The sequence below is a fragment of the Lactuca saligna genome, chromosome 9, assembly GCF_052625555.1.
Source record: "Lactuca saligna cultivar CGN05327 chromosome 9, ASM5262555v1, whole genome shotgun sequence".
Lineage (NCBI taxonomy): Eukaryota > Viridiplantae > Streptophyta > Magnoliopsida > Asterales > Asteraceae > Lactuca > Lactuca saligna.
This window is the reverse complement of record NC_136425.1, coordinates 39,246,788-39,271,371: the sequence shown is the minus strand read 5'-3', so window position 1 is coordinate 39,271,371 and position 24,584 is coordinate 39,246,788. Positions and strand designations below refer to the sequence as shown.

Genomic DNA, 24,584 nt, shown 5'->3' with positions numbered 1-24,584 from the left:
AAATGTAAAAATGGATCTATGAGTGTCTCATTTGTTTCAACGATTTGAGGTGCATTTCTAGTCTTAAAACCATTTTGTCATGATTGTCTTAATATATATATATATATATATATATATATATATATATATATATATATATATATATATATATATATATATATATATATATATATATATGATTAGGTTATTTTGCTTTTACTAATTATTGTGTGCCACAATGCACAGATCTGGACCAACGGATATAATTAATCAAGGTTGTAAAAATCATTCGACTTTAGCTAGTCGGTGAACTGGGGTTAAGGGATTAATTGGCTAAGCGGAGATTAATCGGGGACCATTAATTGCTAAAGTGTTATATTTTAAAAAATTAAATAGGACTAATATCATATAAAAGTTCATAAATACCACTAATATCATAACAAAATAGGTTAATATGATAAATGCAACACTACTCATACCTCAAATAGTTTCTATTGAGATATAACTTCTTCAAAGTGTTAAAATTTCATCGGATTCTACTGTTTCAGTCATTTTGTATGCATGGATTAATCGCTAGGCGCTCTCTAATCGGTCGAGTAGCGCCTAGGGATTAATCGGGACCTAATCGGGATTTTTACAACATTGTAATTAATCAATGGACATGATTTCAGAGTGTATGATATTACAATGGGGCAACATATACCATATAATCACATAATTTTTAGCAAAAGGGTATTTTGGACAATTAACTACATTTATAAAAGGAAAATTTTGGATTTTTAGAATAATTAATTCTCCTAATTTAAAAAGTTTGAAATTTAATTAATTCAATTTTAATTCTAAAGTAATTTGTAAACATAACCGATTTTATTCTATCAAAATATTTTTTTGTTAGAATGATGTTATTTCAGAATTTTATTCTAATAGAATATTACTAAAGAAAAACAAAATTCTTGAATCCGAGGTCGAAAAATAACAACATTCTAATATATTCTTATACATCCGAACTTAATTATAAATTCATACATATTCTTACAGAGTAAAAGTCTTATACATTTTAATATAATTATATATTTTAAAAGAATATCAACAAAAATGAATAAAATTCTTAAAAAATAACAACATTCTTAAATTGTGAGTATGATCAAACTTTATTCATTCTTCAAGTTACTCCTATTAGGTCTTCAACACATTCTTCCAGCCACTCCTATCACAAATACCAAAAAAAAATAAAATAAAATAAAATAAAAAAAATAAAAAAACTTATAATGGTTAAAAACATGTTGCTTGCAATTAACTATCACTTTATATATTCTGCTAGAGTACATAGAATATGACAAAATACATAAAATATATTCTGGCAGAATACATAGATTTTATTAATGTCAAAATACATTCTGACAGAATACATAGAATACATTCAAAAGTATCGTATTTACTGCTAATATAATTTAGATTCAAATATACAATAATGAGGGACAATAAAAATTGGAATTCAAAATCACAAATTGAACCAAAATAATACACAAACAAATTAATTACCTTTTTAAACAATTACATAAAACATATGTTGCTAGTAATTTTAATAGAATGCATACCACAATGTTAAGTTATTTAGATTCTCTTTCAGGCATTTCAACAAACACTTGTTAGGCATTATCAACAAACAAGCCAAAATTCATCTAAAACAATTAATGAAGTTAGAATAATAATGTGGGTGCTAGGTGTGTATCAACAAATACCATGTTCCTTATAAATAAACAAATAAATCATCAAAAAAATGTTAAAAACCAATATGCATATAACATATGCAATATAATCATGTAATCCTACAACTGCAATGAAAAAAAGATGAAGACTTATATATAGGCATTTCATCGAGCATTTAGAGGGTAGAAAAATTATGCAAAATCTCAAGAATGTTGGTAGAGTTGGACAATTCATCAAACACTTGGCGTGCAAAACTAAAATACTATTCCAAATAGTAAACAATTGGTGGGTGTTAGGTGTGTATCAGGAAACTAACATGGGAACGTCCAATTTGATTCTTTAAACAAATATCAAAGGGGGCCACTAGCCTTACACAAAGGATTCTCATTATGGCAATTGAAATCATATGAACCAGTTGCTTGTAAATGTTTATTCTAAGAATAGTGTAAGGCTCAATCGTACTAAGCTTTGTGGTGTTATTTGAAACATCAATGAATCTTCCTTTAATTGTAGGATTAAATTAAATGGCCTCATTAATTGAAAATACAAAAAACCGAAAATACCCTTATTTGATTTAATTAGTTATTTAATATTTACTAATTTGTGATTGGTGCACACATTCACACAACAGTTGCTAAAAACATTTGAACCATGCTCTCTCTCTCTCTCTCTCTCTATATATATATATATATATATATATATATATATATATATATATATATATATATATATATATGGAAAAATTCAATATAGAACCATAATTATTGGTTCTCCAAGGAACCACTTTTTTTTTTCCAAGTTCTAGAGCTTATTCTTTATCGAAAAAAAAAACTAAAAATATCTATATTCATAACTTAACATTGTGAATGTTATATATATTTTTCGGATTCACCGTGTGAATTTAGATTCACATTGTGAATTTGACGGAAAAAAAATCTTATCGAATTTCATATCATTGGAAAAATGATAAAAAGTTATGAATTTCTGTATTTTTAGTTTTTTTTTGACAAAAAATAAGTTATAAAAGTTGAAAAAAGATTGGTTTCTTGGTTCATTGGTTAATTATGGTTTTCTCTCTCTCTTTCTCTTTTTTCTCTCTCTCTCTCTCTCTCTCTCTATATATATATATATATATATAAGCTTACATGTTTTTAACTGATTGACATACATGTTTAAAGCAGCCCATGATATCTATTAGACCTAATCTAATAGTTAAGACAAGATAACTTAAGGAGTTGCTAAAAAGACACCCTAATTTTCTATTTAGACATTCTATTTGATTTTAAGGTTTTTTTATTGGTTGAATCCGCATAGTTTTTTGAAGTAAATTATAAATAGTTTATTATATGTTGATTTTTAATAAAAATGTTCATAGGATGTCTAAGGGTGTCAATTTAGCAACACCCTAATTGAACGTCCTAGGCCTTATGATGACTTGCGACCCCTAAACTTAAATATGTTATGTTTTATATAGGTATATAAGCTAACAAGTATTTTGAATTTTCTTTTTAGACAAGAAAATACATGTTGGTTTTTAACCTTAACTTAACACCCAATAATTATTGTCTATTTTTTCTTCTTTAATTTTTATAGAGTAATCATGCAATTTGTCATCTGTGCGTTTGGTTTATAATTTTTTTTAACTCGGACAGTCGATAAGATTTAACTTTTGTTGCGCAGTTAGTCATTGTCCGACGTAAAAAGACTAATTTACACTTATTTTTTATATTTTAAATCAATTTAAATAATTATTTTAATTATAATAAAAAATATAAAGTCCTACTGTAACGTTTTTATCTCCTCAACTCAACTCATATGTATATAACCTAACCTTTTTATTTATTTCACTAAAACCGTCTCTTACCTTCCCCCTGTCTCTGCTATTGGAGCTACCGTCGAAGCCGGCGATGTCGCCGACATGTGTCACCCCTCAACTATTTTGGTTCTCTGGTGGTTTGCATATTTGGTTTCTAGTTTGATTTTGCTTTAGATCTAATGGTGATTTGATTTTTCGAATTTATCTTGTTCTGATTTGCTTTTTCCATTTTTTGGTTTGATTTCCTTCAAATTTGCTTCAGACATGGTAATGATTTTCCGGTTTTCCCATTTCCCATTTTCCATGTTCCTGGTACGATTTTTCTGTAATTTACTTTTGATTTGTTTTATATGAACAATATGGTGGTGTTCCGTCGATCATATCGGAGAAGACGAAGGGGGTGATTATTACCGGAAGAAAAGGTTGAGGAGGAGGGGGTTTGGTGGACCAAACACGTAAAGAGGAGGGGGTTTGAGAAGGAGAGGATTTGGTGAACATATATCTAGTTACCATTTTTTTAAATATTAATAAGTTAATAACATAAAAAAATACCAACAAAGGTAAAATAGTCTTTTTAAATCGGACATGAACCAACCACGTAATAAAATTACATCTTACAGATTGTCTGAATTAAAAAATAATAATAAGAAGAATCAAACAAACAAATTACCATAAACCACGATAACTATTCGTATAATTTATTTATTTTTATATTAAGTGGCCGGCCTAAAATATGTTTGAATTGCCATTTCCAACAAACAAACACACACTCCACAATAAGAGTAGGATATTATTTGATTCACCGAATGAAAATGCAAACAAAGAAAATTGGGGTTAGAAGATAAAACATCCCAAACTCACCCTCTCTTTTCCAAAATTTTCGTAAATCCACCTCTTCAAACGTAGTAAAGTCACCATTCAATGAGCTGGTAGTAATTCTCGCTCTTCAACATACATGATTATAACATAAAAGCGACATATCTCCCTTTAACAAGTAGCAAAACAACTTTTCAACAATAATAAAAGACCATACATAACCAGAAAAACTTGTTAATAGGTGTCATATAACTGTCTCAAGTTAACAGGTTATATATTGCTCTAATTGATAGAAAAAATTAAAGTAAAAAGCCTTAATACAGACATTAAATAATTCTTTCAAGTTAACATGTTATATATAAACAGAAAAACCTGATAATTGTGTAAGTGTCACAATGACTAATAGATTCTTTATCACTAAAAAAGTATTGTAACTATCCAAACATCTCATATAAATTTAAAAATGTAAGACTAAACTATAAATTACATGATGATCTTGAATTTTTCTGTTTAATTACTTGTATACTTTTTTTTTTTTTTTTTTTTTTTAAGTCGTGATTTTATAAAAATATGAATTAGTTATCACAATACAATGTGTAAGAAGGTAAACAGATAAAAAGTCTAACACACTTTTAATCGCGTGTCTTTTTTTTTTTTCTAAGGATTGACTTTCGTTTTGTCATCAAAGAAATTAACGCGTGTCTTTTTCTTTACAGAAACTCTAACACACTTTTATATGTTAAACAAAAACATTTTAACCTATATACTAAAAACCAAAGTCGGTGACCAGACTTTGGTTTGATAATTTAGATTTTTTTTCTCTCTTACATGTTGACCCCCACATCTTTTTGTCCTTTTTTTTTTCCTTACACACACCCAACTTTTCCTTTTTTTTTTCCTTGAAGGCAAACATAATTATTCCAAAACGAGACCCGTAAAGTATTCTAACTTGTACCCTGTGAATTGATAGTTGTACCTTAAGCATATAAACTTGTATATTCAAACCGAAGTAGATATAAATTCGAGACGGACAACTTCGTTCGACGTAAATGTAGAACTTTCGTTCATCAATTTAGAAAAACAATTCTTTTTTTAATTTACGCGCGATATAAGTTCGAGTTTGTCTACCTTTCAATATAAATTTTTTTATGATTTCGTTTTTTTCCCCATATATCCTACTTATGAGTCGGATCACATATAATACGTTTTTATTATTTGAAATTATGTTCGTTAATATAAAAAAAAATTAATTGTACTTGAGTTGCGTATTTATATGTATATGTTCGTATAAATTCGAGTTTCTTTATGTTTCGATGTAAATTTTATGTATGTTTTTGTGTTTATTTTTATATACATTAATCTTACGTCTATGTTTGGTTACATATAATACATTTTCATTCGATGATATAAATTGAAGTTATTCGTTGGTACCGACCTTGTATAGTTATATACCAACAAATACAACAATACCTAACTTTTATCGATATAATTGCCAAAATTCAACTTAAATTCATTACTTCTGCCGCAAGACACGGCATATAAAGTTCTAGTTACCACCAAAATGAATTCTTCATTCTTGAAGTTAAGCTACTTCGATTTGTATAATCACTTTGTTACAATAAGATTAACTAAGAAGTTACCATTCAAAAAAAAGTAAAATAAAACATATTGCATGTAGTTCATGTGGCTCACATTGTCAGTTTGTCACAATCATATTTAGTTGTTTGACAGTGTGCCTCTTAGACCATCTTCAATGCATTGAACTCAAATGAGTTCAATGGATTGCCACATGTACATACCACTCACAATACAATTTTATCTATTAAACTCTACACTCCATTAAACCCAATACAATTTAATGGATTGCTACATCATTTATGTATGTGTGTGTGAGGAGAGAGAGTGTGGAGTTCAATGAGGATTGAACTCCCCGTTCTATTGAGTGCCATGTCATTAACCCACAATGGGGATTTTGAGTTTAATGGGATTAAACTCCCCATTCAACTCTCCATTAAACTACCATTGGAGATGACCTTAACTCTTTTGAGCAAGTTGTATACATCACAAAATACACCACAATCAGGTAAAGTTATAAAAAAAAATATAAGAACGTCAATAGAAATATCAAGACAAACATAATCAACTTTATATAAGAAATCACATAAATAAGAAATTAAGACATAAAATAGAAAAGAAAATTATACGGCAACATTTTTAAACAATCTTACACCACCTCCATTCATCGTTGAATGATTTTTTACAACTTTAGATGGTTATTGTTTCACTACTTGTATGGTCTCTCTGTTAGCAAAATATCATGTAATGCAGGATTGAAAAGAAGAAATTGAATGTTATTAGGCTGTATTTAATATAATATCCTTAAAACAAATTCGTTTTGTTGTTTGTTTCCCAATAAAACAAAAACTAAAAACAGTTCTTCAAGACTGCCCAAACCCATCCAGGACTCTAGATTACCTTGAGAGTAGCAAGAAAACATAAAACAAATTTGAGAATAAGGGAGTTTAGTTGCATTTAATCCGTCACCGATGAAGATTAAATACAACCATTATCACAAGATTATAACTGAAAATTTGTGACTAATGTTTATTTTCCAATTATGTAAAGAATGAATATTTGGAAAAAAAAAGTACAAGAACTTGAACTTTTCGGGTCGACTGGTGGAGTATTGTACCTATATGACATACGCTCGCATGCAAGTTCAGTTAAACTAACCCAATTTGGTTGACATTCGCACCCCCTCCATGCATAAAAGAGAACCTTTGTGCAATAAGACTTACAAGGATTAAAAGTCTTTGTACTTATAAAACTACTTCCTTTTTATTCTCTCAATGGTGTGGAATGACGTAAAACCCATTAACACATTTGTTAACTTATTCTAAACACCTTATTTTAACATACAATTTTACATTCATAAAATTCATTTTAGACATGTGATATACGAAAACGAAGGTATTACGAAGGCCTACACAAAGATATAATCATTTGTCCATTTTAGAAATGTTTAATTTTAGATGTTCTTGCTCAAAATTAGGAAAAATCTCATTTTTGAAAGTGGTTAAAACTAGTATTCCAACATTCTTTAATGTCGTCCAATAGATTATGTTCCTATTCCTAATGTTTAGCAAGTAATATGGTCTAAAAAAATCATTGATGAAATTAATAAAACAATATATTAGGTTGTTCTTCTCATCTAGGTAACTCCTTGAAATGTTTAGAAATCCTAAATAGGTTTCGTAAGGAGCGAAAACGAGATCCCTAAAATCGGCCGGCAATAAATTTTTTTTGGCTAAGTGATGGGGTGTAAATGTTAAAGGAAACTAGCGAGGGAATGATGTGATACATGTATCTTTTAACTGAAACTTACCGATGGTAAATTTTCATTGGAAAAAAAATACATTGTATAACACCCCATTTTTATCTTACAGTATAAACGACCACTTACATAAATAGACGTTTTTGTAACACTCGATTTTAAATCACTTCTTTATCCGGGGCCATGGCCTGAATATCAGTTGTTGCAAGGCTTAGGGCCTTGGGGAAAGAGAGAGTTGGACCCTTTTTGGATGTGGGTAGTTTAAAATAGGTGATTCGAGAGTTCGGTTGCGTTTCGGAGCCCAAAGGCATAATCGTAAATTGTTAGTTCGGACCTTTATGAATTTTCGTTTTGTTCAGGAAGTCTTAAGGTGAGGATGAGTTGATAGAACTATAGAGCTTCTTTTTACCTTTCGTGGATATAAAGAACGTCAAAAATGGACTTAGAACGAAGGAGTTGCGGCCGTTTGAAATTGAAGTGTTTGGAGCTTTGATGAGTACGTGGGGTGTAATCATTGTGTACGCGGGGCGAAGTGGATGAAGTGATCACGAGTGGCATCTGAGTACGTCGGGGGTACTCAGTGGTACGCGGGGCATACTCCCTTCACCTTGAAACCCTAATTTTTAGGGTCTTGACCCTATTTAAGTTTCTTTTATTCATTGAGCCTTGCCTCTTATCAGCCTCCATACCTCCTAAACCCTAATCTCGAACCTTAGCCACCATCTTGGAGTTCTTAAGCTATTGTGAGGAATCTTGTAATGTTTTTGTCCATTTTGAAGAGATTGGAGCTTGTTGAAGAATCATCACTTGGAGTGGAGCTTGGAGATCTAGAAGTTACGCATCTTTTGCAACCTATTGAAGGTGAAAAGCTTTAATCTTGTCAACTCTTTTGGGTGGATCTAGTTTGGGGTGCTTTGTGGCACATTTTGGTCTCTTTGGTTGCCTTTATGAGAATGAGTTTGCTTCAGGAGTTTGGTCCCTAGATCTGGATGTTTTAGGAGTCCCAAATGCATAAAAATGTAATCTTGATGGATAATATCAACCAATGCATGAGTATTAGTTCCTTTGTTGAAATTGTAAAGTTAGAACTTGGATTTAGGCCCCTTTGAGCCATGAAAAAGCTCAAAGTTAACGACTTATTGTTTATGGTTTCAGGTACATCTGGTCCAAAAGGGAAGGGCCCGACGTGATTGCACTACATCCACCCAAGTTTCCGCAATGTGATGATTTTGAGATTGTACTCTAATAATTGTTTTATTATAAAATACTTTTAACGTTTGAATAAATACTTTTGAATGTTTGGATAAAAGTTAATTCGACTCTTTGGTTGAACTAAAAATGAAAATTTTACCTTATGAATTTCGGGTCGTTACAAGTTGATATCAGAGTCTTGGTTTGAGGGATTCAGGAACACTCTCGAGTGTGACTGAACTTAAACTGAGGAATTGGTAACTCTTCTTAAAAAGAAAGCAAGTTTTAAAAAGATTTTTGAAAAAGGAAAGGAATTTCTAAAAGGATTTTTTTTAAGACAAAGGGGGTGTGATGCGTGCAATCGGTCGAGCTCAAGTAAGTGATTCCTAGAATACTCATACATGTTTGTTATGATTATATGTTATGAAAATTGCATGCTAGATTAGGGCTAAGGATCTGCTCAGGATTTTATGCTAGGATAGATGACTTTATATGCCTAATTGTTGAGCTTTTAGAATTACATGCTAGTATGGTTTCAAATGATTGAATATAATGGCACGTTGGTTAGATTTTCCATTGTCCGAGTGTTGCTTGCTTTTTGATTTATGGGAATCTTAGGGATATGGGTTAGCTACTAATTGAATATGTTAAGTCACATGTTGCATAGGTTAAATAATCTCAAAGTGATGGATTTGACTGTAACGCCCGCAGATTCGGGCTAGTCAATTTAGAGAGAATAAGCATCAAAAATGACTTTTTGATAGAAGATTATTTAGAATAAATAATCTTAACTAAGTTATAGTATATTTCACAAGGGTTCTGTACATATAAAGAACGCTGAAATCCAAGTTATAATGAAGAAGTTATGACTTATCAAAGTTTTACGGCAAAATCAGCATGACACCGAGAATCGTAAAAAGTGAATTTTTGATAAACTACTTTTTAGCCTTAGAGATCAAAATAAAAGTTTAAGTATACGTTAAACCGAGAGCGTGCATAAAAAGAACGTCAAAATCTGACTTCGTATAAGGAAGTTATGATTTTTCTAAGATTTAGCATAACAATACATAGCCCGGAATTCGAATTTTAGATAGATCGATTTTTAGCCAACACAACTTAAATAAGAGTTGAAAATCTCATTAATAGGAGCTCAACGATAAAAAGACAGTCGAAAATAGAGTTTGTATGTAGAAGTTATGAATTTTACACGGTCGTTAACAGTGAAATCTTCTCATACTATTAAATTTAAAATTGGTCGAGAATTAGCTGATAGAGTCAAAAGGAGAGTTGTAGATTTTGTCAATACCTACGCGTGGATATAAAGAACATCAAAATCAGAGCTCGTATGCGAAAGTTACGGAATTTAGAAGACAGAAGGGTGCTAATGTGAAGTGGGTGACGTGGCTTAATCTGGACCATTGCTTTCTCCCCAAGCCTTGCCACCAGAGGGTGACATGTGGCACCAACTCGAAAAGTTGGAGGCCAAAAATCGACGAGTAGGTCCAAAATTCAACCTATAAATAGTATGCGAGAGTGCCTTCATTTCTCACACCAAAAACCCATTCTTTCCCACTCTAACGTCTCTCTAAGCGTCCTAAAACCCTCCTAAAGCCCTAGTAACCTCAAGGTGCTAGAGGAAACCCCCAGAAAAAGAGATTTTCGGCTCATAATTTCTGCCCCGCAGATCCCGGTTCCTCGCTAAACCCCTTATAAGTTGAGTTATGCTTACCGTACTTTAAGTATAACTTATGTTTAAGTTCATTATTGTTATTATGAACCTATAAAAAAGATTTATCAATGATTTCAAGTCATTATACTAATTGATATACTTACGGGGATGATGTCTAGGATGTGATTTAGTGAGGTGTTTAAAGTGATATTTCCAAACAGTATACTTCGTATCCAAACGGACTCTACATCCGATATGATCCTACCTGGTTGTTCCTAACTTGATAGATCATGAAAGTAGACTTTGAGTAAATGATGAATCTAGACTAATAATTAGTCGCAATAAATATTAGACTAAAACTTAGCGATAATAATGCTAGGTTTCGTCAAAGGAAAATAGATTCGTTAGAAGCGAAGCGCTGCCCGAGTTTGGAATCATCACTTTCACAAGCGAATGCGTAGTTACTTTCATCTTACACATATATATGAAGTGTTTAATATAAATTACGTGTTATGTGTAAATATTATATGTGTTCCTGTTATCCATTCTAGATGAATTATTTATACATATTTACGTGATTTAAACTATATAAGCATTTTTATAGTTATAAATATATATTGGGGATGAGAGATAGGTGATGATAGAAAGGTGGTGATAATTAGGTGATGATAGATAGGTGATGATAAATAGGTGATGTGAGATGAGAGGATATACCATAACCTTGATCGACGATGTGGCGATTTGATGATGTAATCATCTACCAAAGTATAGATGGCGACCACAGACTATTCTAGACAATCATGTGGAAACACCAGCAGACTCATAACCTGTAGGTGATAAATTACGAGTTCAGGCGATGTTGTAACTATGTATTCATGCAATGATACTCTAACCCTTACTAGGCATTACGAGTTCAGGCGATGTTGTAACTACGTATTCATGCGATGATACCCTAACCCTTACTGGACACGTATTGAGGGAGTAATCCCCGAATCAGTAATGTCTATGCGATGTAGGCGATGATCCTTAGGAAAAGTCCTTAGAAACAAATATATAAGAAAATGCGATGTAAGGAAATGAGAGGTAAATACTATGTAGGAGATGACCCTTAGGATAAATCTTTAGGGAGGATTAAATGAAGAAAATGAGAATGGGTAATCGGGTTAATTTTTGACATGATTTATGTGAAGAAACAAATTAACTACATTATTGTGGTTTGAAAACCCTATGTACTCTCTAGGTTTCTTAACCGGACTCGCTCAGTTTATTTGTATCACATGTGTCGATACGAAGCTACATTACACTGAGAGATTAAAGGAGATGTAGATCACTAATGTAAATGAATGTAAGGCTTGTTTATGCTTATGTTTATGTATTGACGATGACATCCCAAAGTTTTAATATAAACAAAATAAATTTCTTCGGAAATGCTTTGATAATATATTTATCATGTTTTTATGGGAACAAATTCTATAATAATATTCTTTAAAATGAATACTTTGATTTTCAAATAAGCATAAATAAATTTTTTAAAAGGACTGTGAATTTGGGGATGCCACATTGACCCTATTGCGCAACTATTGTCTCAATCTAACTGTTCTAGGGTTGAGTCTTTTACTCGAAGGATTATCTGATCTTTGTTGCATGTGACTATATTCATGAGGTAGTTAGTCGACATTGGTGGGAATATTTCAGCAGCTGATTGCAGGATGAGTTCATGAACTTAGGGGAGCGTCGCGAGTGCTCTTAGCGGGTTTATTGCGCTGTGTAGCGAGTATTTGGGGGCATCAGTTTGAGTAGGTGACTTAGAGAATTCAGGATTACTCTTGAGGAAAGTATGAGTAGGTGTGGAATGTAGTATTGGGCCCGTACTACTGAAAGCACAAGATCCATACTCGAACCGGGGAGAGTTTAGGAGAATCTAGGAAGTCTGTAGGAAGAAGATTCTTGGGTATGTTATGATTATTTGCATGTTGTTTTTTCTGTTGGCGACGAGCACTCACGAAGGAGGATCAGGTATTGGTTCTGGCTCAGGTGCAGATACTGAGCCGCTTAGTGAGCAGATGCGGGAGTTCATCTCGTCAGAGATTACCCGTGGTATTTTGGAGCAGACTCTTGTAATCTTTGGTACGGTCAAGGAGGGGATTTTGGAGATTTTAGATGAGTATATGGGCGCATTTTGCATTGAGATTATGGCTATTGTCGGAGCTCACACTCTTTCTTTCCGAGAGTTCCGTGCTTGTGGAGCTCCCGCGTTCTATAGGGAGAAGGATCCCATTTCCAGTAGGAGATAGCTAGCAGATATGGCTAACACATTCAAGATAAGTTTTTGCCTCGAGGGGTTGAAGGTTAGATTTACTTTTTTTCTTCTGAAAGACAGAGCTCGAGATTGGTGGAAGGAGGTAAACTTTGCTTTGGGAGGCAAAGCCCTAGAGACGATAACTTGGGATAAGTTTGTGACCCAATTTAGGTTCGAGTTTTCACCAACTACTGAGGTGCAGCAATTGGCGAGGGAGTTTTAGGACCTTCTTCAGACTACGAAGTCTGGAGAAGATATCACTTCCAAGTTTCGGGAGAGGGCTTTATTGGTTCCGCAATATGCAGCGGACGAGGAGATAAAGAAAGTAAGGTATCGTGATATGTTGAGGGATGACATCAGGGAGTTCGTGAGTATGTCAGGGTGCAAGACCCTGAATGATATGATTACTAGAACCCGAGAGCAGGAGATCAATTTAGAGCATATGGGAAAGAGGAAGCCAGAATAGTTGTAGGCAGTTGAGGGTCCTACGAGGAGACCCAAGACTTCAGATCAACAATTAAGGGGCCATCAGGTTCGGGGTCAGTGCAACTTGTGCGGGAAGCAGCACGATAGGGTTTGTCATTCTAGGGGTATGGGCTGCTACAAGTGTGTAATGGTTGGTCATGTCAGTCGGGATTGTCCTTAGGGGACAAGCCCATTATGTTTTCACTGCAACCAAGTAGGCCACAAGAAGGCCAACTGTCTGATGTGGAGAGGTGGAGCAGTGGGTGCACCTACTTCAGTTACTTTGAGGATCACTGATGGTCATGAGGGTAGGGCAGGAGCCCCAACAGAGAGGAGCTAAGCATTGCATTGTCAGTCAGGGGAGGCCAGGGTTTTAGCATGTGCTATTACGGGTATGTTATCTTTGCTTTCTTCTTGATTATTATTTGTATTTATATCACTTTGGATTTTTGTATTGGTTTGGGTAATCATTATCTTTGGTTTATTTCTCAGTTATTGTCCGGGTTATATCATCATGAATTGTTATATGCCATTTTGCATGTCACGAGTCGGTAGTGAGTCGTATCCTGCTGAATGGGTTTCAGTTTGTTCGGTTGTTGTTCCAGTTCTTTGAAGGGGTCAATTCAAAGGGTATTATTTGGAAGTTCTATGGTTGGATTAGTGGTTTAGTTCTCCACTGAAGGCAGAATTCAGTTGTGTTAGCAGTTAAAAGGTTGGGATTGACGGTTGTCTATGGAAGAAGATTTAGGTTCAATCACTACCACTGCTAGGGAAGGAGTGGTAGCAAGAATATGGTGGTGGCAGTCGCATGAACTTGTTGTTCATTGGAAGTGCCGGGGGAATTTATTTATCGCAAGGGTTGTGGTCTGTGTCACCAGCATAAAGGACTTAAGGATTCGGGTATTGTATCATAGGAAGCGATTGGGGGTTGTCAGACTTACTGAGATTTCGGGGAGTGTTTATCTAGATATCAAGAAATTGTGTGGTCGTTGGGATTGGCTAGTGATGGAACACTAGTATTGGTAAGTACCGGTCATTGGTGGTTAAAATTTAAAAGAAAGGTAACATGGGTTTAGAATCCATCAAATTTTGTGGGTTGGGAGAGCATCGACGAATTTAAGTGGGGGAGAATCGTTTATATTTTTGGAAACTTCCAACAGATGGTTGGCATATTCTTTTTGATGGATAGCAAGCATATAGATGGATCCAGGTTGAGGGTTATGTTAGAGCCTCTATTCCCGTTCTTGTCTGATTAAGGCTTTATGGTTCGAAGTATGACCCGAACACTTGATTAGGGTATAGTCAGATGCGTGTTCAACTCTAAATGATCATGGTTGGGTTGGTAGATGAGGGGTAAGACCATGGGCGCTGGCCATGGCAAGATAGGAGTGTTATAAGACTACGGGGTGGCCGTAGCATTCACTAGGTTGGAAGATGGTGTAGGAGTGTTGTAAGACTACGGGGTGGCCGCAACATTCACCATATTGGCAGGTGGTATAGGAGGTTTATAAGATTGCGGGGTGGACATAGCATTCACCGATTCTTGGGTGGCTGTGAAGGCATGGCAAATCTATGACTTGGCTTGTGGATTTCTTCAGATGTGATTAGACCAAGGTAAGTCAAGTTGTGAAACTGTGGAAAGGCCACAACATTCATGGAATTAAGGAAGTGGTAGGCCGTATGAGGCCGGTTGTGATATAAGACTATAGTTGGTCATGTGGAATTCACTTTTAGTAATGGATTTGGTAACATCAGGTTTGATGGTTGGTTACGATCGATTGGATCGGAAGGTGGTTGGAGCCATAATAGCAAGATAGATAGATAAATTATTATCAAATGAAGCCTTCGTTCGGAAGTCGCGTGGTACGACTGTGTAAGACTATTTTCCTCAACAACTTGGTGAAAATATGGTGAATCGGTTAGTTAGGACCAGGGAGGTATCGACTGCTTTTGGAAAGTAGATAGGAGGCATCAAGATGAGCTGAGGCAATATTAGTTATTTGGGACTCGTGTATGGAGTCTCTTGTTATTCAGTAAATACATTAAGTCACTTGCAGCTTGGATTAAATAATCTCAGAGTAATTGATTTGACCCTACTGCGCAGCTCTCGTATGAGTGTAACCGTTCCAGGGATGAGTCATCTACTCGAAGGATTATCTAAGCCTTCTGTCAAGTAAGAGTGTTCTGTAGCAATGAATGGTCAGTGATTTTGTTCCCAGTAGGAGCAACAAGATAATCAAGGGTTGGAAGTGTTTTGTCTAGTTTGGAGTACAAGGGAAGTTGATCTGATAGTGATAGCAACATGCTGTCTATCAGGGAGACAGACATGGTTTTGGAACTTCAAATTTCAGAGAAGGTGGTAAGGATTATTCCTCGAGGGTTAACTTTAGATATGTGAAGATCTATTCCTTTAGTCCATATAAGAGTTGTGGATGGGGTATTCGGGTTATCTGGTGTGGTTAGGTGTTAGTAAGGATAGATTTCGAGGACAAGATCTAATTTAAGTGGGAGAGAGTTGTAACAATCGATTTTAAATCGCTTCATTATTCGGGGTCGTGACCTGAATATCAGTTGCCATAAGGTATAGGGTCGTGGGGAAAGAGAGAGTTGAACCCTTTTTGGATGTGGGTAATATAAATTAGGTAATATGAGAGTTTAGTTGCATTTCGAAGCCCAAGGGTATAACCGTAAATTGTCAATTTGGGCCTTTATGGATTTTGGTTTTGGTCAGGAAGTCTTGAGGCGAAGATGAGTTGATAAAAGTGTAGAGCTTCTCATTACCTTTTTGTGGATATAAATAACATCGAAAATGGACTTAGAACGAAGGAGTTGCGACTATTTGAAATTGAAGTGTTTGGAGCTTCGATGAGTATGCGGAGCGTAATCATTGTTTATGTGGGGCGTAGTGGATGAAGTGATTGCGGGTGGCATCTGAGTACATCGGGCGTACTCAGGGGTACACGGGGTGTGCTCCCTTCGGCTTGAAACCCTATTTTTTAGGGTCTTGACCCTATTTAATCTTCTTTTATTCATTGAGCCATGCCTCTTATCAGCCTCCGTACCTCCCAAACCCTAATCTCGACCCTTAGCCACCATATTGGAGTTCTTAAGCTATTGTGAGGAATCTTGTAGTGTTTTTGTGTATTTTTAAGATATTGGATCTTGTTGAAGAATCATCACTTGGAGTGGAGCTTGGAGATAAGGAATTTACTTATTTTTTGCAACCTATTGAAGGTAAAAAGCTGTAATCTTGTCATCTATTTTTGGTGGATCTAGTTTGGGGTGGTTTGTAGCACATTTTGGTCTCTTTGGTTTGCCTTTATGAGAATGAGTTTGCTCCAGGTGTTTGGTCCTTAGATCTGGATGTTTTAGGTGTCCCAAATGCATAAAAACGCAATCTTGATGGATAATATCAATCCATGCATGCGTATTAGTTCCTTTGTTGAAGTTTTACACTTAGAACTTGGATTTGGGACCCTTTGAGCCATGCAAAAGCTCAAAGCTAACGACTTATTTTTTTATGGTTTCAGGTACTTTCGCTCCAAAATGGAAGTGTCAGACGTGACTACACTGCATCTACCCAAGTTTCCGCAATGTGACGATTTTGGGATTGTACTATGATAATTGTTTTATTATAAAAAACTTTTGAATGTTTGAACAAGTACTTTTGAATGTTTGGATAAAAGTTAATTTAGTTCTTTGGTTGAACTAAAAATAAAATTTTTACCTTATGAATTTCGGGTCGTTACAGTTTTTGATAGAAAACTATTTAGGATAAATAGTCTTGATGAAAGGCATAGTAATCGTAAAAGAGAGTGTGTGCATATATAGAGAATGTCCAAATCTTCGTATGAAGAAAATATGATTTTTCAAAGTTTCAGCGTAGCAATATGCCACACAGAAACCAGAACTAAGATTGGTTGATTGTTGGGAAAAACAATCTAAACGATAGTTGAAGATCTCGTCAATACATATTCATCGATATAAAGACAGTCGAGAACGAATGTTGCATGAAAGAGATATGATTTTTAAACAGAGTTTAGCAGCATAAACCTTCTAAAAATAATAAATTAAAAATAAAGTGAGAATTAAACAACAAAGTCTAAATGAAAGTTGTAGTACTCATCGATAGCTACATGTGGATATGGTTGAAAAAAGAGTTCATATGAGAAAGATAGAATTTCCTGAAGTTTTTAAAAAAGCGTCTCGCGCAGGTAAGTGTGGCGCACGCTTCTAGATGGTGCGGCATGGACCACATAGGTTTCTACTAGTGGCAGACAAAGAATGGAGCGATGACATCTTAGGACATGGCGTGCCTCCCTAAAACTCTATCTATAAATAGCCTCATTTGCTCATTTCCTTTCTCACTCCAAACTCTTTCATCTGTCGCTAAGATCCGAATTCCCTTGGGTTTTTTTGGGGGGTTTTGAGTAATCTCATTTTATCAAAGTTTCGAGGCATCTGAATGTCGGAGAAATAGAATTGCTCGGTATCGAAGTCCTGTTTACGCAAATCCCGATTTTCGCTAGAAATTTCGATAAGTTAAGCTGCAGTTACTACACTTTAAGTGTAACTTATATTTATATTTTGAGTAATTATCCAGGTGAATTATCTCACTATACCATGTATTATATATATATATATATATATATATATATATATATATATATATATCCATGTATGTTAGGATAGAGAGCTATTAGTGTAGAGCTGATAGAATAATCTCTATGTGCTTAATTGAAAATGTGTCTGTACTAGTAGAGTCTAAAGTGCAATCTCTATGTGCATAACTATTGTAATATTAGATTTAGTTAAGGTATGATGGTGGAAAAAAAAAGGTCGGGAGCATATAGGACCACGTGTTGACGAAATAGCATGTAGGCCGTAATTACACATAGAGCTATGTTGATGAAATGACATGTAGGCCGCAAGTACATGTAGACCCATGTTAAAGACGAAATAGATGGTCCATAAGTCTAAGATACACATATTACTTGGCAGATCGTGATCTATTGTTTGTATACATTTATATGTATTGTGGTATATGTTATTTTGAGAAACTTACTAAGTTTCGTGCTTACCCAGTTGAATATAAATGTTTTTTCAGGTACTTCATTAATCCGTGAGAAGGACAAAGTTCGACTGTATACATGCGCATTTGCAACATGTTTCGATATAACGTAATTATATTATGATATACTGAATATATAAAAGTGAAAAAAATGGGTTTTAAAATCGGGACGTTATACATTAATTTAAGAGTTTGATGTTTAGGTTTTTATGTGTTTAGCGAGCTAGAGAAGCGATAGAAGTTGTGGTTGTTCCATTGATAACAACAAATCAATTATAAGGTGTAGTTGATGCAACATAGTTTATGATGGCTCTCTACTCAACATCGAAATCTTCAACTTTGCTAGAATCGTTTCTCCCAAGGTTATCAAGCTTGGGATCCCATGTAGGACCATTTTTGGTTTGTAAGATCATGATGGTAAGATTACAACGAAATCCTAAGTTCCTACAAAAATGACACAGTTATAAGTTTAAAATATGAAACGTGCATCTCATACATAAATTGACCATTTAGAAATTATCAAATGTTCAAACATTAATGATAATAAATACAATCTAATCTATTATAACATAACAAAACAATGTGACATTTTTTGAACAACAAACATTCTACACTATATTATACTTATAAACTACATATTTTATCCACAATGGGGATTGAGCCCACAACCTATGGTTGAGGGTAGCATTTCATCAACACCTGATACCGCTAGGCTACAAGTTATTTGCTAACATAATAGTGATATGTTACAAAATGTATGAATAAAAAATCTAATATGTCTATCATGGTAATTTATGTACAATTAACCATATAGAACAGGTGGAAATAAGTAGAAACTAGAACATAGAAATATATAGAAGTTGAGTTTATATCAAGATGAATATAACAAATTAGCGAGTTTATATTCTACTTTTACAAAAATCATAACTCCTCCAAATAGAGTTAGATTTTAACAATTTTTATATCCTTGATATCATATCAATTAGTACTTTTCGAATATATTAATCGTTTTAAAAGACGGTACAACTTTTTGGACACTTAATTTTTTAGTTTAAACGTCGATTTATTTCTAAATATAACAACATATTTGACCATATTTATTCATAAAATCAAACATTACAATACCAAGTTATTACATTTATCTTTCCCTATTATTTCCTAACAGTAGTTGGTGAAGGAAATTTTCTTGGTTGTCACACTGATGCATGTCATAAGCTCAAGCTAGGTCAAAATGGTGAAATTAAGGTTATGATCTCATGCATGAAACCCATAACTTAATAAGTCTCCACATTTAGGACAAGAAACCTCAAGGACCCTTATAGTTGCCAAATCTATGGAATGCATACACTCAAACCACTGCAAACATGGAGAAAAGTGGATACAACCTAGATCTAGCATGCTTGAACACAAAAGGTAGAAGCTTGAGGACTTACAAGAGTCCAAAAATAGCACAAGATGATGGGGAATAGACTTGTTTGCTGGAAGAATGCACCAAAGGCACATTCTTCTTCTTTAAGGGACCAAAAACCACCACAAAATTTCACAATATAAAAAATGGAGGCTAAGGTTTGCTATAGGTCGAAAGGGAGGTGATGGAGGCCGAGAGTGTGCAAACCATAGCCAACACATCCCTTAAATAAGGTACAAAAGTTGGAAAATTAGGGTTTTACATACTGACCACCACTACATCGTGCCCAAGCACCTGCCATGTCGAGTTACACACATATGTTGTGCGTTTCCTTTGGCCATGACTAGGTCGTGATGCATCCTTACCACGACGTGGCCACCATAAAACCCCTAATTTTAATTGTTTAATTGTCATAAACATAAATGAAGTGTTTACCTGGAACACGTGTTACAACAAAATAAAGCAGAATTGAAAAGATATTTATTTTAGGAACTTGTGTTGTTGATTACTTAATAATTTAATAAATTAATTAGAAAACATGGACAATATATAGAATATTCTATAAAGATTTAATTCTTGGATAATTACCAAAAGCCTAGATAATTACTAATATCTTTGCTAATTATCTTTAAGGTTTCAAATCAACTCCCTATAAATAAAGGGGTCAAAACCCAGTTTTGGAATAATGAAAAGATAGCCTTATACCTCCAAAAGTCAGAAACCTTAAGAAAAACCCTAGAGGAGACCGAGCTCGTCGCCATATAGTGGTGCTTACTTTGCCACGCTGCGGTCTCAGTTAGATCCATTAATTGAGTCTAATTCATGTTGGTTCTCGAGGTGCTTTCAAATATGTTAGTGCTTTGCGTTTTGGATGTGATCACAAGAGAGGAACTCGACGTTGGGTTCTCAAGTCCGATTAACTTGCTAGACCAAAGAAGTCGAAGAAAACCAAGAATGTACGATTCGTTTTAATTAAGCCCATTAAGTTGCATATATTTATAAATCTATAGATCAAAATTGTTATTGCTATGACTAGGCTCATAATCTATTACTATTGTCATTAAAATACAAAAGAATTTAGACAAACACATTAATCATAATGTCATATAAAAGAAATAGAATAAAAAATGGTTATGAAAAATAGAATTGTTATACAATAATACATAAAACTTGATATAGATTCGTCAAAAAGTGCTAAGTAATATTGAATTTGAATTTGATGGAACCTTTGAGTGTTATAAAATAGAAACTATTTATTTCAATATTGAAAAACTATTTTAAGTTAAAAAAAACTTTTTTTTTAAAAAAAATTTTAGTTTATTTTAACAACTTGCAAAGTTAAAAAAACAAACAGTTTTTTTATTGGATACCGGAGACGTTTGAACATGCATATACATAAGATGACGAAGGCATTATTTAATTATTTAAAATATAATAAAGGTAAAATATACGGTTTTATAGAAATGTGTATGAGACGGTTTGATTCGGTTATTGATTAAAACCAAACCATAACCATTATAATTGGTTAATGTATTTCGATAACCATTAAAAATCGGTTAATATTGGTTTTTGTTAATGGTTTTAGTTGGTTAATGATTAATATCAGTTAACCATAATGATCTAATATGATATAAAAATAAAAATAAAAATTATATAAAAATTGAAAAAAGTAAAGTCCATTGTTATAAAAAATGAACGTTTGTATGTACATAATTGTATTGATAGTAGATTATTTATTCTATTTAATTCTAAATAATTATCCTTTAAATTTTCAATTGGTAATATAATTACATACCATATATTTAATATTATATTATATTAAAAAATTTATTAATATTATTGGTACGGTTCAGTTTTTATAGTGGTTCAGTTTTAGATGAAAACCATAACCGAACCATATGTATTTTGGTTAATCAAAATTAGAAACCACATCATATATTTTAGTAATTATTCGGTTATATTGGTTAATTTGATTATGATTCGGTTTTAGAGTTATATACTCACGATTTAAAGATTTCATAATTAATACAACATATTTAGGTTACGCTAATTTTGATGTAATTTGGCTGGTTACTATTAATAACCCTATCTTCTTAGCTAGGAATGTTAATATATGTCTAACAAACACTTTCTTTATACTTTTACAATATTTTAATGTTTAATGCATATATTTGAGATAACGTTATAAATCCATATATCTATTTGGCCTACCTCTTTATCCCTCCTTCCTGTAACATGCATCATTAAATGTTGGTACAAGACTACAATCTTTTCAACCAGGAGCTAGCTAGTACCATCAACCAGTACACCTCGATCCTCTGTGTACACCAAGTCACCGAGCGAGGCATACATGCACTCTGAACTATTTCTAAATTTCAACCGTTTTTCTTATAATTGAAATCAAATTTTGATGGCGATAGACTTTGTAATCTTCTAGGTTCTTCCATTAGATCTTGTATGTATTACAAACGTCTACACAAAATATATAGATAAATAAGTAAATAAGACAACCCTCAAGAAAAAAAAAACTTTTAGATCATTTAAAGATCACCCACAAATTAATTTAAGGTGAAAATTTCTTGAATCATGCTTGATTTTTATAAAGTTGGGTTTACAAGTAATCTTGGAATATTCTAATGTTCTTCCTTTTGTAAGTTGTAGAAGGATAAAGTAGGCTTTAAGATCATGAAATCCTATTAAACACAAAGTTTTAATAGAAAACCCACAAGATAGAAAGTTACTGATAATTACAAAGATTACCAAGGATTTTACAAGAAGATTAAAATTTCTGGATCAAAAATATAATTTGAATTTTTAGGTTGATGATAGAGTATATATAGTCTTTAAGTAATCCTCTAGTGTTCTTCCTTTAAGGTTCTACAAATTATCATGTCTGCTTTAAAATCTTGAAAACTTAAAGGAAAACCACCGGTAGGAAGCGTCAAAGAGTAGGACTTACATAAGCATGTGCTTTACTTTTGATGATGATATCTTCTTTTTGCGATGAATCATTACACCAGTACTGAGAAAAAACATACATAAATTAAATATAGTAGAAGATTAGATGGTACATAGGTAAAATCATAATTAATCACCCTTTAAAAAACCATGCATGGTCTCCTAGCTAATTGAAGATATAGAAGTCACAGAAAAAAGAACATAATATATAACTCACATAAGGAAGAGAGAAGACCTGTTGAATCAAGCTTAGAAGCACACATAAAGGTCAAAGTACTATTAGCATGCATGATCTCCTGAAAGACTACAAGTGAATTTATCAAGTGAAGTTGAAGTAAAAAATTAATCAAACAACAAGAACGAGTTAAATCAAGATGGAAAATGAACGATATTGCAACGGAACCTCTTCATTTAATTTTGTGTGTAAAGCATCAATAAGGATGAGAGTCCAACAAGGTAAAATATATATCATCAAGAGGGTTTTACAAAGAGATACCAACAGAACTCCATTAGCAGTATGCCCACCTCCACCCCCACACAAATAATAAACCACCATCTCTATCGATCTTATATTTTCTTTCATCTCGAAACGACATACTAATCACACACACAAACGAACAAAATCACTAGTGGGTTTTTCTTCTATTTCTTTTCTGTCTTCTTCACACTAAACACACACATACACAAAAAAACATATAAAGGTAGCTTCTTTCTGTTCATTCTTCTTCACACACACACACACACACACACACACATATATATATATATATATATATATATATATATATATATATATATATATATATATATATATATATATATATATATATATATATAACACGTAAATGTATCTACTCTATCTTGCTTCTATTCTTAACACTAGACCCTAACTTCACGCTCAGATGTACAAAGTTTCTTGTTTTTTCCGTATATCTATACCCTCTTAAAGCCGTTGGTTTTGATAAATAAAACGGGGAGGTGGACAGAATGCCAAAGAACTCTGTTGAGAAACCCTTTGTTAAACACCCATGAGATCAGATGAAGGAGAACGGATCAAAATAATCGAAAGAAAGCACTAAACCTATTCTTATAATAAGGAGAGGCAGGGGAGGATCGACACTATTTATGAGAGAGAGAGAGAGAGAGAGAGAGAGAGAGAGAGAGAGAGAGAGAGAGAAAATAATTGAGATGGTTGAAGGTAAGTCCTGAGACAAATAGAGGTTTCGAGGTTTCGCGCGCGTAAACACGCAGAGAGAGAGAGAGAGAGAGAGAGAGAGAGAGAGAGAGAGTTATATTTTACTCATATTACTCATCTTCACCCGAAAAAACGAACAAATCTTACAATACAGTGAGAATCGACAGAAACAAGAAACAAGAACACATTAAACTCATATAACAAAAGCTCGTAAGAAGGCGTAAAAAATGGTTGGACTTAGATTTTAGGCACGAAGAAGGAACTTTGTTGGGTTACCCAAGTCCTTGACGACAAAACTAAAGAAAAGTATCGGTAATCCAAAGATGAAATCTATTTGATGAAAAAGCAGCTTTAGGGTATTAAGGTATGAGGGAAAGAAGGAAAGCTTTTCCCACGCTCCTTTTTCTCATGTCAATCATGCTTTTATGCTGGCCTTTTATATAGTATTTAATTTATCTAGTTTTACATGAGGGTCAAATTCATGGATTGGCTGTGGCATTCTATAAAAAACGAGTTGGCATATATTGGTTATGAGTGGCTGAGTGCTTTTGATATCCGAAAATTATCAAGATAATGTATTAACTAAAAGAGTAAAAAAAAACATAATTCAAAAACAATTTCTCCTTTTATAACTTTATCATTTTAACCTAATCTAACAACCATAAGAACATTC

General features: G+C 33.4%; 1 long non-coding RNA gene across 1 annotated transcript; it reads right to left on the bottom strand.

Moving 5' to 3' along the window:
- Positions 1-21,870: 21,870 nt before the first annotated feature.
- LOC145018697 (uncharacterized) lies at positions 21,871-23,478 on the bottom strand. The gene is made up of 3 exons (XR_013667126.1): positions 22,952-23,478; positions 22,718-22,780; positions 21,871-22,230 (listed from the first exon to the last, which is right to left on the bottom strand). It is a non-coding gene; the product is annotated as an uncharacterized LOC145018697 (long non-coding RNA).
- Positions 23,479-24,584: the final 1,106 nt, after the last annotated feature.